The 19,703-nt window shown below is 34.2% G+C and overlaps 1 protein-coding gene across 2 annotated transcripts in view; it reads left to right on the top strand.

The window, feature by feature from the left end:
• CUNH1orf141 (chromosome unknown C1orf141 homolog) overlaps positions 1-19,703 on the top strand; it is a 67,701-nt gene that overhangs the window by 24,879 nt on the left and 23,119 nt on the right. The gene's annotated exons all lie outside the window — the stretch shown is intronic.

The raw sequence follows: 19,703 nt of genomic DNA, 5'->3' as shown, positions 1-19,703 counted from the left end.
ATTAGCACTAGCATGACCACCAAGTTCATTGTAAATGCACTGTAGATGCTGGAAAATAATGTATATTTTGCAATTGTTGGGTAGTGTGTTCTACCTATGTCTTTTAGATCAAATTTGTTTGCTCTGATTTTCGTTTTTCTACATCGTTAGTAAATTTTTCTGCTTGCTTGTTCTGTCAATAACTGAAAAGTTTTAGACTTGTTTTTCCTATAATGCTGCCAAACTTTGCCTTGTTTTACAAAATTTAGAATTATTATATATTTCCAGTTAATTGAATCCTTTTTCATTATATGACTGCCTTGTTAGACAGTGTTACCAGAGTTACCTCACCTTTCTTCTAGCTAGCATTGTCATGGTACGCCTTTTTTAAAAAAAATCATCTTATTACCACTTTGTATAACATTGTGGTCTAAATTTATCTCTTGTAAATATCATGTTGTTAAATTGAAAAAATCTAATCTTATTTTCTTTGGAATGGAACATTACCCTTATTGTAATTACTGATATCTTTCGATTTAAATCTTCTATCTTATTTCTATCCACCCTGTTTATTCTCTACTTCTTTTTCTATTCTCTTATGTTGTCTTTAGAATTGATTTTTAAAATTTCACTTTTCCCTTTTATTAGTGTGAAAGTTATATATGTACTCTGTTTCTATTCTTTAAATGATCACACTAGAAATTACAAATATGCACTTTTTCAGAATCTAATATTACCTCTTCTGGAAAGAACCCTAAATTATTTTACTGCTCCCTGTCTATTACTACTATTATGCATTTTAATATTGTATTTATTAAAAAACACAGACAGTATTAATAGTATTTTGAAGTGCAACATTGGAAAAACCCTTGTCAACATTAATAATTTCACTAGGATAAGAAGGTAATTTTCATGTAGTTTTTTTGTTTCCATTGAATTTTTGTTAAATGGACCTTATTTTTTAGAGCAGGTTTGGATTTACAGTGAAACTGAGTGGGAAGCACAGAGTTCCTATATACTTCCTGCCTCTCCCCAACTTACCCTCCCCTATTAACAATATGGCTCACTAGAGGATTAAATTTGCTGTCACCTGAGTGTAGTGTGGCACAGCACTATCCCTCACATCTTCATTTAACATTAGGGTTCACTGTTGGTGTTAAACGTTCTATGGGTTTGGACAAACATACAATGACATTATTCACCATTCATCATGCTGAGAAGTTCACTGCCCTAAACTCCTCGGCATTCTGCCTATCCATCCCTCCCCACCCCACCCCACCCCAAACCCCTCTCATCGCTTATCTTGACAGGTTCCCCTTTTTCTAGAATATCACATGGTTGGAATTATACAGTGTGCAGCCTTTTAAGATAAACTTTTTTCCCTCAGTAAAATGCATTTAAGTTTTCTTTATATGTTTTCATGGTTTGGTTTTGTATTCCATTGTCTGAATGCAAATTATTTTACTCCTTTCCTAACTTTTCTGCTCTTACTGTTGTATATTTTAATATTCTATATTTTAAGCACATAAGACATTATCATTATTACTATTACAAAGTCATTGTTCACTTAAATTTTTACTTCTCTGTCTACATCTGGCATTCTTTTTTGTCTTAAATTCCTCCTTTGGAATTTTACCGTCATCTCGTGGTAAGCACTCTCAATTTTTGTTTTTCCAACAAGTCTTTATCTCACTTTCATTCTGGAAGAATATTTTCTTGAGTGCAGACTTCTAGGTTGAAAGTTGTTTTCTTTTCCGCATGTTGCAAATTTCCTTCTAGTACCTTCTGACTTCCATTTCTGTCATTGGTAAGTCAGCCTACTTGCCATTTTCTCTTTTGACTTCTTGTAAGATTTTATCTTTTCTTGCTTTTATGTGTTTTGACTATGATATGTCCAGGGATCGATTTGTCTCTATTCATATTGCTTAAGGGTCACTGAACTTTGTAAATCTGTGTAATGTTTTCATTCACCAGTTCTGGAAAATCCTCATCCATATTTCTCCCAAAATCATGTTCGATGCTTTATTCTTATCCTCTCCTTCTAGAATAGTGATAAGATATATATTAGATTTTTATCCTCTTCTGTCTGCATTTTCCCTCTTTTTTATCTTTTTTAATGAGTTCCTAATTCTTTCTTCAGACCTATATTCTATGTTTCCATTTTCATCTGTTACTGAACCAGATCTATTATTTAAGGTGAAAAGGTATATAAAATTTTAAAATATGTTAGAAGAAAAAATAGGAATGTATCTTTTTCACGTCTGCTATGTTACTTTTATGGTTTTTAAATTTACTTTTATGTCTATTTCAGGGTTGTCTCTTACTTTGTTAAACATAGTAGACATTCTGATCTCTTGCTCTCTGCCTGGAAACTGCAATCATCAATGGTCTGTTTCATCATTGCCTATTATTTCTGATGGTTCACTCTTAAAATGTTATATTTTCCTGTTTGCATTATTATCTTTGAATGTGTGCTGGTCACTATTTAGAAAATTATATACAGGAAAAATTAAGAATTAGGATGATGATATCTTATTGCAGAGAAGATTTTTTTTTTACTATTTCTGCAAGATATCTAGAGGCAATACTTATGAATACTTATCATAATCCACATGCAAGGCTTTAATTTCCCTGAAACACACAGATGGCAGAAGTACTAGCTTTAACTCTATCAGCAAGCTTGTCTGTTCTGAATTAAGGTTGTAACCCTCTGGGATCCCTGGTAAAATGAATGCATGTGACGTTTTGGGGAGAGGTGACAAACAGAAGAATAAATCAAATATTCCATTTCAGGGCTTTGGTCGGCTTTGGATCTCAATTCATGTGCCTTTCAAGACCTGAGCTTCTTATCACAAATATGTTCAGTGCAGAAAGGGCTTTCCCTGCTGCGCTTACATATCTGAATTCTTACTTTCTTCTAGATTTAGGACCAGAAGTTCCCTTATACCTTTTAGCTCTTTGATGCTCTTTAGATTTTTTTAAAAATATCTCAACCAAATTTTTCAGTTGCCTTCAACAAGGGGGCTGGTACTAATTGGCTGACCCTCTGTAATGGTAGTAGAAATTTCGAATATATTTTCTTTTCTAAAACCAGAGTGATCTTTTTAAAGTCTGTTGAGGATCTCCTGTTAAAGCCTTTTCCATGGCTTATCACTGCCCTTTGGATGGAGTCTGTACTCTTTATAAAATAAAGAGTCTTGTGACCTTACTGAGTCTTGTGACCTTCACCTATGCATTCAACTTCTCCCCCTGCCTCCCTGCCTTTTACCCCACTACACATTCCGGCCTCCTTTCCATATAACTGCCAGGTTGTCACAAAGAAGTGACTTTCCTGCTCCTCTCTGCCCAGACACATTCACTCTTTTTTATCATATATATATTTTTCATATATATATATAATTTTTTTAAATTGGTGCCTTAGAGTTGTACGTAATGGTGGGATTTGTTGTTACATACTCATACATGCCCACAATGTAACAATATAATTTGGTTAATATAATTCCCCAGTATTTCCCCTCTTCCTTCCCCCTGGTCCCTTTCCTTTACTTTATTGATCTTTCTTTGATTTTCATGCGCACTCTTGCTCTGTAGCTCCACAGCTACTCCTCATTTGCTAACGTCAGTAGTTAGCATCTTCTAGGAGAAACTCTCTCGTCTATCCCTCTATCATTCTTGTTCACCAAAATGTGTTTATTGTTGTCACAGCATGTCTTTTAATTTATAATTATTTCATCCTTTGGTTTTTTGCTTATTTATTTTCTGTTACCTACTAAAATGTGTGCATCACTGGGTAAGAACACAATTCCAGGATCTAGCACTAGCACCTGGCATAGGGCAGCTGATCAATAAATAGCTCTTAATTTAATGGATATCAGACTCCATATTGTTTCTTATATCTATCATCTCATTGAATCCTCAGACCATCATTGAACAGCTGAGGAAAGTAACACTCAGAGAGGTTAAGTAACTTTTCTAAGGTGATAGAACTCACAAAATTGGTGTGATTTGGATGTAGTGTGGCTAAATTCAAAGTCTGTATTCTGTATGCTTCACTTTTACACTATACTTACTTTAAGAAAATCCAGGACCGGTGATATAGCTTAGTGGTGGCATACTTACCTAACATGTGTGAGGTCTTAGGTACAATCCCCAGTACTGTGACAAAAATAACAAGAAACTAGATTAATAAAACTCATAATTGGGAGCAGAAAAGTGTAGGGGGAATACTTTTCTTTTCAAAAGAATTAATCAAAGGATTCTTTTGAATAGCACATATAATTCTATTTTATTTAAAAATTCACTTTTTCCAAGAAGATAATCATGAAAATGTCATTTGTGTTTGGATTTCTTTAGAACCAGTACAAGAAAATCTAAAACCAAGATCTGTTAAATTCCTTCATTATCTTAAGAATACAACGGAGGTAGGAATAATTTGTATACTTACTGCTACGTCATACAAATTTGAACTAGCCCTAATTATCATATAAATGCTTCTATAGATTCTGGAATCAAATGAATTTTAGAATTCAAAAGCATAAGGATATAAAGTGATTTTATCTCTGATATTATATAAAACTTTATGTGTGAGAACAACAGAAAAGAAAATATATAATTTCTTAAAACATATACATGCATAGCTTAGACATTTTATTTAAATTTGTAATATTAAAATTTTATATCTGTTTGCTAATCTTTTAATGTGTAGCCAAGATCATGTTTTTGAGCACACTCAACTTAAATAAAATTATATAATTATAATAACCACTACCATAAATAGGTTTAGAATCAACACTATTGACTCTTTTTTTGTTAGTTTGAGGTTTTGTTTGTTTGTGTTTGGCACTGGGGATTGAACCCAGCTATACCACTCAGCTACATTCCCAGGTTTTCTATTTATTTATTCAGTTTTTTTATTTTGAGACAGGGACACACTAAGTTTCTTATGGTCTCTCTTTGCTGCTGAGGCTGGCCTCAAACTTGTGATACTGCTGCTTCAGCCTCCCAGGTAACTAGAATATTAATTCTTGATAATCATTGAGTGAGGGTTTCATGGCCACACTGAAAAGTAACTAGCTAGCCTTGGGTGTTGAGATGCCCTGGGGCATTATTCACCAGGTTGTATCTAGGGGACTAGAGAGAGAAATTAATCCAGAGAATCAATAAGGGAAAAATCACTTAAAAGAGCGTTTTATTTATTTATTTATTTATTTATTATTAACTCTGATGATTGCTGATATGGAGAAAGAAATATGAAGATAGACATACCCAGTAACCATAATTAATAACCATTATATTTTTGTCACATACTCCTATATTTTATAATTTAAAAAAACACTAGCAGTGTCCACCATCCAAATGATCAGTTTTATCCTCATCTACTTAGGTTACTTAGGTTCATGATTAATTAAAATTTATATGATCACATCACAAATCAGTGTGCTCATTGTAATAAATTTGCTAGCATCTTATACAGAACATGTAATATTTTCATTAAGAAACAAAAAAAGTCCATACAATGTTAAAAATTAAATTGTACCGAAAAGCTAAGAAGACCACACAGCCTCTCCATCCTTGCTTCTCTCTCATTTCCTCTGTCAGAGGCAGCCATGTTTAATCTTTATGGATTTTAGTTCTTATGATTAGTTGCCACATTTATAAAGAATAAGTTTCTACTGCTTTTTAAAAAATTATCACCTTTAAACATAGCTACTGAATATTCAATAAAAAGATTATGAATTAACTTATTTACACTACTTCCTATTTCACTTCTTATGCCTCTTCTGCATATTTGGTAGTTACTTTTTTGCTGGTTCTATTGTTAACTTTTCTAACTTGAAATAATGTATCTTTTTTTTTCTTTCTTATCATCTGTAATCACTAGCTCCTGATTCCCCCCATATAAGATGAAGATTGTAGCAGTCCTATCCTTCCCTCTAACTCTCCTCCACACCTCCTTCCTCAGATCAAGTATATTAAGGAATATTTTTGCTTTTTTTTAGGTCAATGATTACATTTCACTTTTCAATAAGTAAGTTCATTCTAAAAGTTAAAATGCAGTAACAACATTTCTATTATTATGACATTTTAAATAATCATTCATCTTAGAACCAAGTAACACTATGTTTGGATTACATTTCTTTTCAGTGGGTACAACACAAAAACAAGAGGCTCTCTTAGTCTCGCTGCTTTACTCAAAAAGTTGCCATGTTTTAGTTTCCCTCCTATTCAGACCATGCCTATGTTGTTCACCTTTGTGTTTTCTACTGCTGAAATTTCTTCTCACTTCTTTTTTTTCTTGTGGAGAATGGTGATACCAATGGAAAATACCAATGGTACTTAGGTGTGTGCCAATTATATTAAAATAAAATTCACACCCTCAACAACCAAATCAAGTACTATTATCCCTACTTATAAATGAGTAGAGGTACAAAGAAGATAAACAACATCCCTGAGCTCAAATAGTGAACAGAATCAGGAGAACCCAGCAGTCCAATTCCTGCTCTTGACCACTAAGACACTCGGCCTTAGAAAAGAAGCCTGACACTTTCTTATCGTGTGTGGATATGATCAAGTGTCTTACTCATCCTCTCCACTGAGTGGCACCCACTCCAGTCTTCTTGGAGGAACTGTTCTTGGTGACTGGTGACTTCTCATTCTAAACCTGACCCATTTCTTTTAAGCCTCCTCTGTCACTGTCACCAGGCTCATTCCACTCCTGGTTTAGTTCCCAGATTCTAGTATCCTATGTCTTTTTATTTCATGTTGGGTTTTGTTTTTATTTTTCTAGAATTTTTGTCAAAAATCTCTCCTAGAAATGGCACATGAATAGCTGAGAGTCTATTTTTCACACATACTTGATTCATAACATAGCTGAGTAGAATTAGAGATTCAAAATCTATTTTTTTTTTGCAACATTTCAAAGACAATGTTCCACTGTGCTGTGTAATTTAATATTATTATGGGAAGTTCTCAATCTTTGTATCAATTTAAAAAAACAAACTGTATGACTTTTCGTTAATAACATTGCTCTGAAATGTCTTCAGGATGTGCCTAGGTATGGAAATTTTATTTCAATTTATTCTGTTAAATGCTCAGTAGACTCTGCCTTAAAGCCAAATGTCCTTACTTAGTGCCCCCGCCATTTCTTTCTATTATTTCAGTTTCCTCTCCACTATTTTCTCTGATATTTCATCAGATCTGATATTAGTCTTCTTGCATTGATACTCTATATTGTTTTATTGGGTTTTTTTTTCTTTTTTTTCCATGAAGTACTGGGAATTAACTTCAGAGGTGCTTTGCCACTGAGACACATCCCCATTCCTTTTTATTTTTTATTTTGAGATAGGATCTCACAAAATTGCCTGAGGCTTGGCTCTCACTTGCAATCCTCCTGCCTCAGCCTCCTGGGTCACTGGGATTACAGGTGTGCATCACAACTCCTAGTTCTATTTTTTTGTCTCTTTTAAAATTTTTCCTTTAATATGAGAATTTTCCTCAGCTATTTCTTCAAATCTTCTTACTGAATTTTTGTTCAGCAATCATATTTTAATTTTTTATTTTATTTATTTTTTTCAGCAATCATATTTTAAATTTCCAATGTTTCTTTCATATTCTTGGTGATTGTTTTCCCCTATAGAATCTTGTCATATTTGTTCTCAAAAAATGTTAAATATATTGAAGTTTATTTTCTTAAATTCTTGTTTTTTCTAAACTATCTATTTCCAGTTTCAGGGTTTTTCATTTATCATATGTAACTTTGAAGTTGCTGATTTTTGTCAGATTTGTTTTGTGTAACATTGAGGATCTCCTTCCATTTCCATACATTTTCCCTTCTCTCTCCCTTTCCCTCCCACCACTTGTCTCTGATATAGTCTGAATGTATCCTCTCAAAATTCACATGCTGAAACTTGCAATGAGATAGTAGTAAGAACAGGATTATTAGGTGTCATCATAAATGGGATTAGGGAATTAAAGAGGTGTGAGAGAACTGTTTGTTCTTCCTATCCCATGAGGACATAGCAAGGAAGCAAAAATCTGTGGATGGATCAGAAAGCAAGTCTGTATCAGACACCAGATCTCCTAGCAACCTGATCTTAGACTTGCCAGCCTCCGATAATGAGAATCAAAATTTCTATTATTTAGAAATTACCCCATTTAAGGCATTTTATTATATCAGCTCAGGTAGACTAAGACGCTGTTCATTTGTTCATATTTAAGAATGCAGCCGGGCGTGGTGGTGCATGCCTGTAATCCCAGCAGCACAGGAGGCTGAGGCGGGAGGATCTCAAGTTCAAAGCCAGCCTCAGAAACTTAGTGAGGCCCTAAGCAACTCAGCAAGAACCTGTCTCTAAATAAAATATAAAAGGGGGCTGGAGATGGGACTCAGTGATTAAGCACTCCTGGGTTCAATCCCTGGTACTAAAAAAAATAAAAGGATGCAGATAGGTTTAAGTTTTCTAAGAAGCTGCCATCAATTTTATATGTAATTCTTTCCCCGGGGTTGAAAAGTAAACTCTTCTGGGTATATGAGAGTTCTCTATGGCCTTTCTTTACTTTAGGCTAAGATGGTAGAGAGCAGGTGGTTTGTCTGGTGGCTCTTTTTTCAGAAGCCAACATGAAGGGCTGGCTGTTGGGGTCTAAAATCTACACTAGCAGGAAGTTTAGAGAAGGGTGTTCTTTATTTTAGCCTGGTATTAATTAAATGCCATTTCCTGTAACTTTGCATGTAGGATAGGGCAACTGAAAAATGGTGGAAGGAGCAAATGGCTCAGAAATTTATAGACAGCATTTTAGTTAACTTGTCTCTTTATAACTTTTTTCTCATTCTCGCCCTTAATATCTGCCACCTCTAAGCCTGGAGTTGCTCCAGATCTCATCAGGAAAACAGCATACTTTTTTTTTATTGACTCTACTGCTATGCTTACTTGAAGTTTCAATTATCTGCCTGTGAGAAATCTTTTTGAAATCTCTCTCATATACTGATATCTGCCTGACCCACCCCCAAGTCCCTCTGTCCCCTCCCTTTCCAAAATGCACACCTCCCTGCTTTCCTTTTATTATAGACTGATTTTTTTTATTGCTTTGCCATAATTGTAAAGAGGTCTCAGTAGGGTGTGGCTGTAAACAGCATGGTCCAATGTAGTATTAACTCAGAAGCACTCTCCCCTTTAAAGTTTACACTTTCACCCGTTCCCCTAATCCACATGCATGCTGATTCCCTAAGACCTTGGTTCCTCAATGGTTTCTTCTTTAATTTTTTTTACATACTTTATTTTATTTTATTTATTTATTTTTTTATTGGTTGTTCAAAACATTACAAAGCTCATGACATATCATCTTTCATACATTTGATTCAAGTGGGTTATGAACTCCCATTTTTACCCCAAATACAAATTACAGAATCACATCAGTTACACATTCACATTTTTACATAATGGCATATTAGTGACTGTTGTATTCTGCTACCTTTCCTATCCCCTACTATCCCCCCTCCCTTCCTCCCATCTTCCCTCTCTACCTCATCTGCTGTTGTTCAATTCTTCTCCCTTGTTTCCCCCCCCTTTCCCCTCACAACCTCTTATATATAATTTTGTGTAACATTGAGGATCTCTTTCAATTTCCATACATTTTCCCTTCTCTCTCCCTTTCCCTCCCACCACTTGTCCCGTTTAATATTAAGCTTTTCCTCATGCTCTTCCTCCCTGCTCTATTCTTAGTTGCTCTCCTTATATCAAAGAAGACATTTGGCATTTGTTTTTTAAGGATTGGCTAGCTTCACTTAGCATAATCTGCTCTAATGCCATCCATTTCCCTGCAAATTCCATGATTTCTCATTTTTTAGTGCTGCGTAATACTCCATTGTGTATAAATGCCACGTTTTTTTTATCCATTCATCTATTGAAGGGCATCTAGGTTGGTTCCACAGTCTAGCTATTGTGAATTGTGCTGCTATGATCATTGATGTGGCAGTATCCCTATAGTACGCTCTTTTAAGGTCCTCAGGGAATAGTCCGAGAAGGGCGATAGCTGGGTCAAATGGTGGTTCCATTCCCAGCTTTCCCAGGAATCTCCATACTGCTTTCCAAATTGGCCGCACCAATTTGCAGTCCCACCAGCAATGTACAAGTGTACCCTTTTCCCCACATCCTCGCCAGCACTTATTGTTTTTTGACTTCATAATGGCTGCCAATCTTACTGGAGTGAGATGGTATCTTAGGGTGGTTTTGATTTGCATTTCTCTGACTGCTAGAGATGGTGAGCATTTTTTCATGTACTTGTTGATTGATTGTATGTCCTCCTCTGAGAAGTGTCTGTTCAGGTCCTTGGCCCATTTGTTGATTGGGTTATTTGTTATCTTATTGTTTAATTTTTTGAGTTCTTTGTATATTCTGGATATTAGGGCTCTATCTGAAGTGTGAGGGGTAAAAATTTGTTCCCAGGATGTAGGCTCCCTATTTACCTCTCTTATTGTTTCTCTTGCTGAGAAAAAACTTTTTAGTTTGAGTAAGTCCCATTTGTTTATTCTTGTTATTAACTCTTGGGCTATGGGCGTCTTATTAAGGAATTTGGAGCCCGACCCCACAATATGTAGATAGGAGCCAACTTTTTCTTCTATCAGGCACAGAGTCTCTGATTTGATATCAAGCTCTTTGATCCATTTTGAGTTAACTTTTGTGCATGGTGAGAGAAAGGGATTCAGTTTCATTTTGTTGCATATGGATTTCCAGTTTTCCCAGCACCATTTGTTGAAGATGCTATCCTTCTTCCATTGCATGCTTTTAGCCCCTTTATCAAATATAAGAAAGTTGTAATTGTGTGGATTGGTCTCTGTGTCCTCTATTCTGTACCATTGGTCCACCTGCCTGCTTTGGTACCAGTACCATGCTGTTTTTGTTACTATTGCTTTGTAGTACAGTTTGAAATCTGGTATCGCTATACCTCCAGATTCACACTTCCTGCTTAGAATTGCTTTTGCTATTCTGGGTCTTTTGTTTTTCCATATGAATTTCATGATTGCTTTATCTATTTCTACAAGAAATGCTGTTGGGATTTTGATTGGCATGGCATTAAACCTGTAGAGAACTTTGGGTAATATCGCCATTTTGATGATGTTAGTTCTGCCTATCCATGAACAGGGTATATTTTTCCATCTTCTAAGATCTTCTTCTATTTCTTTCTTTAGGGTTCTGTAGTTTTCATTGTATAAATCTTTCACCTCTTTTGTTAGGTTGATTCCCAAGTATTTTTTTTTTTTGAAGATATTTTGAATGGAGTGGTTTTCCTCATTTCCATTTCAGAAGTTTTGTTGCTGATATACAGGAATGCCTTTGATTTATGCATGTTGATTTTATATCCTGCCACTTTGCTGAATTCATAAAACAGTTCTAGTAGTTTCTTTGTAGACCTTTTTGGATCTTCATGTTGTCCGCAAATAGTGATAATTTAAGTTCTTCTTTTCCTATTTTTATGCCTTTAATTTCTTTTGTCTGTCTAATTGCTCTGGCTAGTATTTCAAGAACTAAATTGAATAGAAGTGGTGAGAGAGGGCATCCTGTCTTGTTCCAGATTTTAGAGGGAATGCCTTCAGTTTTTCTCCATTTAGAATGATGCTAGCCTGAGGCTTAGCATATGTAGCTTTTACAATGTTGAGGTAAGTTCCTGTTATCCCTAGTTTTTCTAGTGTTTTGAACATAAAGGGATGCTGTACTTTGTCGAATGCTTTTTCTGCATCTATCGAGATGATCATATGGTTCTTATTTTTAAGTCTATTGATGTGGTGAATAACATTTATTGATTTCCGTATATTGAACCAGCCTTGCATCCCAGGGATGAATCCTACTTGATCATGGTGCACAATTTTTTTGATATGCTTTTGTATTCAATTTTCCAGGATTTTATTGAGAATTTTTGCATCTAAGTTCATTAGAGATATTGGTCTGTAGTTTTCTTTCTTTGAAGTGTCTTTGTCTGGTTTCAGGATCAGGGTGATGTTGGCCTCATAGAATGAATTTGGAAGAGCTCCTTCTTTTTCTATTTCTTGAAATAGCTTGAAAAGTACTGGTATTAATTCTTCTTTGAAGGTTTTGTAAAACTCCACTGTATACCCATCTGGTCCAGGGCTTTTCTTGGTTGGTAGTCTTTTGATGGCTTCTTCTATTTCTTCCTTTGTTATTGGTCTGTTTAAATTGTGTGTGTCTTCCTGACTCAATCTGGGCAGATCATATGACTTGAGAAATTTATTGACATCTTCACTATCTTCTATTTTATTGGAATATAGGGTTTCAAAATACTTTCTAATTATCTTCTGTATTTCTGTAGTGTCCGTTGTGATATTGCCTTTTTCATCCCGTATGTTAGTAATTTGAATTCTCTCTCTTCTTCTCTTCGTTAGCATGGCTAAGGGGCTGTCGATCTTATTTATTTTTTTCGAAGAACCAACTTTTAGTTTTATCAATTTTTTCAATGGTTTTTTTGTTTTTGTTTCAATTTCGTTGATTTCCGCTCTGATTTTAATTATTTCTTGTCTTCTACTACATTTGCTGTTGTTTTGCTCTTCCTTTTCTAGGGTTTTGAGATGAAGTGTGAGTTCATTTATTTGTTGGTTTTTTTCTTTTTTTGAGGAATAAACTCCAGGAAATGAATTTCCCTCTTAAAACTGATTTCATTGTGTCCCATAGATTCCGGTATATTGTGTCTGTATTGTCGTTTATCTCTAAGAATTTTTTGATTTCCTCCTTTATGTCCTCTGTAACCCATTGATCATTCAGTAACATATTGTTCATTTTCCAGGTGATGCAGGATTTTTCCTTCCTTCTTTTATCATTGATTTCCAGTATCATTTCATTATGATCAGATAAGGTGCATGGTATTATCTCCACACCTTTATACTTACTAAGAGTTGCCCTATGGCATAATATATGGTCTATCTTTGAGTAAGATCCATGTGCTGCTGAGAAGAACGTGTATCCACTTGATGATGGTTGATATATTCTATATATGTCGGTTAAGTCTAGGTTATTGATTGTGTTATTGAGTTCTATAGTTTCTTTATTCAGCTTTTGTCTGGAGGATCTGTCTAATGGCGAGAGCGGTGTGTTGAAGTCACCCATAATTATTGTGTTGTGGTCTATTTGATTCTTGAACTTGAGGAGAGTTTGTTTTATGTACGTTGCAGCACCATTGTTTGGTGCATACATATTGATAATTGTTATGTCTTGTAGTAGATGGTTCCTTTTAACAGTATATAGTGTCCTTCTTTATCCCTTTTGATTAACTTAGGTTTGAAGTTGATTTTGTTCGATATGAGTATGGCCACTCCTGCTTGCTTCTGAGGGCCATGTGAGTGGTATGATTTTTCCCAACCTTTCACCTTCAGCCTGTGTATGTCTTTTCCTATCGTATGAGTCTCCTGAAGGCAGCATATTGTTGGATCTGTTTTTTTAGCCTATGCCTCTTGATTGGTGAATTTAAGCCATTAACATTTAAGGTTACTATTGAAATATGGTTTGTACTTCCAGTCATGTTTATTTATTTATTTATTTATTTTAGTTTGGCTAGTTTTTCCTCTTTGGTTATTTTTCTCCCCCTTTACTGAGATACCTCCCACTGTTAGTTTTGGGTGCTATTTTTCAATTCCTCTTCTTGTAGTATTTTGTTCAAAATGCCTTGCAGTGCTGGTTTTCTGGCTGTGAATTCTTTTAACTTTTGTTTATCGTGAAATATTTTAATTTCATTGTCAAATCTGAAGCTTAATTTTGCTGAATACAGTATTCTTGGTTGGAATCCATTATTTTTCAGCGTTTGAAATATGTTGTTCCAGGATCTTCTCACTTTCAACATCTGTGATGAAAAATCAGCCGTTAACCTAATTGGTTTACCCCTGAATGTAATCTGCCTCCTTTCTCTCATAGCTTTTAATATTCTCTCCTTGTTCTGCATGTTGGATATCTTCATAATTATGTGTCTTGGAGTTGGTCTATTACGGTTTTGAATGTTTGGGGTCCTGTAGGCTTCCAGGATTTGGCAATCCATTCCATCTTTTATATCTGGGAAGTTTTCTAGGATTATTTCATTTAATAGGTTGTCCATTCCTTTGGTTTGAACCTCTATACCTTCTTCTATCCTGATGACTCTCAAATTTGGTTTTTTTTTATGACATCCCATATCTCTTAGATAGATTGCTCGTGAGTTTTAAGCATCCTTTCTGTGTTGACTATATTCTTTTCAAGTTGATAAACTTTGTCTTCATTATCTGATGTCCTGACTTCTACTTGATCTAGTCTATTTGTAATATTCTCTTTTGAGTTTTTAATTTGGTTTATGGTTTCCTGCATTTCTAGGATTATTGTTTGATTTTTTTTTTAAATCTCTATCTCCTGGTAGAGCTCGTTCTTTGCCATATGAATTTGTTTGTTTAATTCGTATTCAAAATATACTTTCATTGCTTGGACTTGCTGTCTCATGTCTTCTCTAATATTCCATTCCATCTGAGTTAGGTATGCCTTGAGTTCTTTCTCTGTCCATTTTTCTGATGCCTCAAGGTCCTCCTGTAGATTTAAGTTGTCCTGCATTGTTTGTAATCCTTTAGTCCCTTGTTTTTTCATGTTGTTCACGTTACTTTCCAGCTCTGTTTGACTGCTGTGTTTCTGCTTTCTCCAGATCTCAGGAGAAAAACTTCCAAGTTTTCCCTATTGAGTATGATGTTAGCTGTGGGTTTGTCATTTATATGGACTTTATTGCATTGAGGTACATTTTTCCTATATCTAATTTGTTGAAAGTCTTTTTAATTTTTAATTTGTTCTAATTAGTTATACATGAGAGTAGAAATGCATTTTCACACATTGTACACAAATGGACCATAACGTCTCATTCCTCTGGCTGTACATGCTGTTGAACTTGATCATAAAAAGATGTTGGGGGTGGAGCTGAGGTTGTTGCTCAGCGGTAAAATGCTCATTTAGCATGTTCAAGGCCCTGGGTTCGATCCTCAGCACCACATAAAAAAATAAATTGAATAAAGTATTGTGTTCAACTACTTCTAAAACATAAATATTAAATAAATAAATAAATGTTGCATTTTACCAAAAAGCTTCTTCTTCATCTACTGAAATGATCATTTGATTTTTACCCTTCATTCTATCAATGAGATGAATCATGTTTATTGATTTGACTATGTTGAACTGTCTTTGCATACCTGGGATAAATTCCATTTGTTCATGGGGTACAGTCTTTTAAAAATGCTATTAAACCCAGTTTTCTAGTATTTTGTTGAGGACTTTTACATCCTTGTTTATGAGAGATATTGACCTGTAGTTTCCTTTTGTTGTTGTGTCTTTGTCTTGTTTTGGTGTCAAGATAACGCCACACTCATAGAATGAATTTGGAGGAGTTCCCTCTCCAAATTCATTTAGTAGTTCTCTTTAAAAGTTTGGTAGAATTCAGCAGTGAAGCCATCAGGTACTGAACTTTTTTTGGACAGAGACTTTTTATTACCACTACAATCCTATTACTCATTATTTGTCTGCTTAGATTTTCCATTTATTCTCTCTGCCTTGGTACATTATATGTGACCAGGAATTTATCCACTTCTTTAAGGCTTTCCATGTGCTTATGTACAGTTGCTCATAGTAGATCCTTATGATCCTCTGTATTTCTGTAAGTAATATAATTGTAAAGTCTCTTTTTCAACTCTAATTGTATTTATTTGAGTATTTTGCCCTTAGTCTAGCTTTAGCTTTGTTGATTTCAAAAGAATTAACTTATAATTTTGTTGATTTTTAGTATATTCTTTCCTTTGACTAATTTTTTGGGAGGTATAATGTGTTTTTACAACTGAGCTAGCACCCAGACTCTCTACTTTTTTGATGTAGACCTTTTTTTTTTCTTTAAACTTCCTAAGTCTTAGTACTGCTCTGATATATTCCATAAGTTCTAATACATTGTATTTTTATTTTCATTTGTTTCAAGAAGAATTTTTTTTAATTTCCATTTTAAATTTCTTCATTGATCATTGGGTCATTCAGTAGCATGTTATTTAATTTCTGTACATTTGTAATTTCCAAAGTTTCTTTTACTGTTGATTCCTAGTTTTATTCCATTGTGGTCAGAGAAGATAGGTGAGATAATTTGGATTTTCCTAAATTTATTGAGACTTATTTTGTGGTCTAACATATGATCCATCCTGGAGAATGTTTCATATGGTGATGAGAAGAATGTATTCTGCAGCTATTGAATGGATATTCTGTAGATGTCTGTCAAGTCATTTGTTCTACGGTATATTTTATCCCTGATGTTTCTTTGTGATTTTCTACATCTGTCTGTTTTTGAAAGTGGAGTGTTGAAGTCGCAAACTGTTACTGTGTTTAGTAGTGTTGGAGTCCATGTTTCCCTTTAGATCTGATAGTCTTTGCTTCATGTATTTGGATGTCCTGGTATTGAATGCATATGTAATTGTTATATCTCTTCATAAAATTACTCTGTTTATCACTATGTAATGTTCTTTTTGTCTCTCTTTATGGTTTTTGACTTAAATTTTTTTTTCTGATATAAAAGTATAGCTACTCCTGATCACTGTGGGTTTCCATTTGTGTAGAACATCATTGTCCATCCATTCATTTCAGTCTATGTGTGTCTTTACCAGTGAAGTGAATTTCTTATAGACAGCATATATAGTTGAATCAGTATATATCTTTTAGAATGGAAATTTAATGCATTTGATTCATGGTTGTTATTGATAAGTAAGAACTCACTCCCATCATTTCGTTAATTGTTTTTGGATTGTATTGTGTCTCCTTTGCTCCTTTCTTTCTCTTATCGTTGTGGTTTGGTGGCTTTCTGTGGTAATAAGGTATTACTACCTTTACTTTTTAAAAACTATTTTTAGTTGTAGATGGACACAATAACTTTTTTTTAAATTTATTTTTAAGTGGTGCTGAGGATAGAACCCAATGCTTTGCACATGCTAGACAAGTGCTCTGCCACTGAGCTATGAGCCCAGCCCACTACTTCTATTTTTTGTGTATTTTCTGTACCTCTGAGTTTTATACTATTGTGTGTTTTTAATGATGGTAGTTTATCATTTGGGAACTTTCAGATGTAGGACTCCCTTAGCATTTGTTATAAGGTGGGTCTAATGGTAAAGAAATTCCCTTGGTTTTTGGAGGGCCTTGTTGTTCTTTTAAACTATTTTGTAGAGATAATTATTTGAAATTTCTTTGCATTTCTTTTAAGAATTATTGGTATGCTCAAATTTTCTACTTCTAAAGACAATTTTGGTAGTTTTTCTTTATAATACACTTGTTTCAAAACATATTTTATCCATCTCATAATTCTCCTTCTTATCTACTCAAACTTACCTTTACACTCAATCAATAATAAATGCCTTCTGCTTGGAATATGCTGTTTTCCTAACCATCTTATGGGCCATCCAGACTTATGTTGTTGACCTCTCCTGAAATGCCATCATTTTCAATTAAATTCTCCCATTTCTATGAAATCTTCTCTGTCTGTTCCAGCCTTTATTGATATCCCTCTCTTTTTAACTGTTCCTCAGCTTCAGGTTTTATTCATTGGTTTAGTTCTTGATGATATTACTGTATTACATCACTTACTATTAATTTATGTATATTAATCATATTTATCCAATAAGAATGTGACCTCTTTATGGCCTCGATTTCTGTCGTATACCTTATTTTATTTCATATTAATCAGAACTAAACCCTTTCTATGCCTACTATGAAAAAAAAATGTAGTTCCCAAATAATTGATTGAGAATCACAAATTATGCACTTTGTATTATGTATGCATATGTCTAACTTGGATATCTAGGTACCCGTTGTTTTATTTTTGTTTTTGATATTGCAGATTTAACCCTAGGGTCCCTCTACCATGCAGCTATACGCCTTAGCCCTTTTTTATTTTTTATTTTGAGAGAGGGTCTCACTAAGTTGCTGAGGCTGACCTGAAACTTGCAATCCTCCTGCCTCAGCCTCACAAATTTTTGGAATAACAGACATGCACTACTGTGCCTGGTTAGGTATGTGTAATTTATATGTATATATATATATCTTTGAAAAAAAAATATATATATATATATATAATCTTTGAAACTAATTTAGGAAAAGCTGGATTATTTTTTCTAGTTGTTTTTTCTCTACTCAGATCTCTTCTGATGTACCTACTCTATGTGGTGAGAGTACATTTCTATTAAAACAGAGAATTTTTTTTTCTTTAGTATTTGAACTTTAGATTTTTGTTTACATTTGTAGAAATAAATTTGTGTTAATATGAAGGCTAAGTTTTAAGACAAAGGAAATAAAAGTTACTAAAAAAGAATGATAATGTGATAATGTCCATCTCAGAGGAGTTTTTGAGACTGAAAAAAATATTATATTTGAAAATATTTAAAGAACCAGATAGCTGTTATAATTAGAGACTTGGAATGTGAATGAGGTAATGAATAATCAAATGAAACTATGTATCAATAGACACATGGGAAGAAATAATTTCTAAGATAGCTTTTAATTTTCCCAATATTTAGGCAGAAAATGAAGAGCCCTTGCATATTCTACATTCACAGAATAGACAAGGATATAGAAGATCATTGAATTCTTCAATTTTTTCTCCTATATCCAGAAATCAATCTAATGCTTATACAAAGGGAAGAGACTCTACTTTCAAAGGTATACAAATTGCATGCTACAATTGAAATAACTGAAAGTTAAATGCATCTAAATTTAGAACACAAGCATTAAGAAAATCCTTTACTAAAGAATATCAATCTTTGATTATACTACCATATATGTCATGATTTAGGAACATTTCAAGACTTTCTAATACAAAAATGATAAAGTCCAGATTACTTGGTATTACATATAGCATATAGAATCTTTCTAGCCTTCTAGTCTTCTAACTACCATGTGATTTGATTTATTATTCATTGATTCATACTGGGTTTTGTTTGTTTCTTTTTATGGGGGTACCAGGGATTGAACTCAGGGGCACTTGACTACTGACCCACATCCCCAGCCCTATTTTATATTTTATTTAGAAACAGGGAGTCACCGAGTTGCTTAATGCCTCACTTTGGCTAAGTCTTGCTTTGAACTTGCCATCCTCCTGCCTCAGCCTCCTGAGCCACTGGGAGGCTGCCACATATTACAATACGAAACAACTCAAAAGAATATTCCAAATGTCAGCAATTTCTTTTCCTAGGAGAAAGGAACAACACTAAAAGAACCAGTAAAAAATATTCTCATTAATTGTCCTCCAGGTGTGAACCACTTCTCATGGACCATTCTGTTTTGTTTTTGTTTTTGTGTAGTGGGGTTGAACTCAGGGGCATTAACCACTGAGCCACAGGCTCAGCACTTTTTATTTTTTATTTTGAGACAGGGTTTCACTAAATTGCCTAGACCTTCTTAAAGTTGATAAAGTTGACATTCTAGATAACTGTGTGGATAATAACATCCATTGAAAAAGAGAAAAGTTTTTTTTATCCCTTTGTAAGAATGAAACCAAAAAAAAGTTCCCCCAAAGAAGACTTTCCATTATGTCTCCTTGGCTACAATAGCCTCATATATCCATATCTAAACCAACAAGTAATCATTAGTTTAAATCATTTTTTCCAGCTTTTAAAATGACTCACAATAAGAAATTCTTTTATTTTTTTCAGTAATGGAGATTGACCCCAGGGATACTCTACCATTGAGCAATACCCAGCTCTT

Source organism: Marmota monax, unplaced genomic scaffold, assembly GCF_021218885.2.
Source record: "Marmota monax isolate L192 unplaced genomic scaffold, Marmota_monax_Labrador192_F-V1.1 WCK01_AAM20220418_F8-fsc00023, whole genome shotgun sequence".
Lineage (NCBI taxonomy): Eukaryota > Metazoa > Chordata > Mammalia > Rodentia > Sciuridae > Marmota > Marmota monax.
Note: the sequence above shows the minus strand (reverse complement) of the source record. Positions and strands in the feature narration are given on the sequence as shown.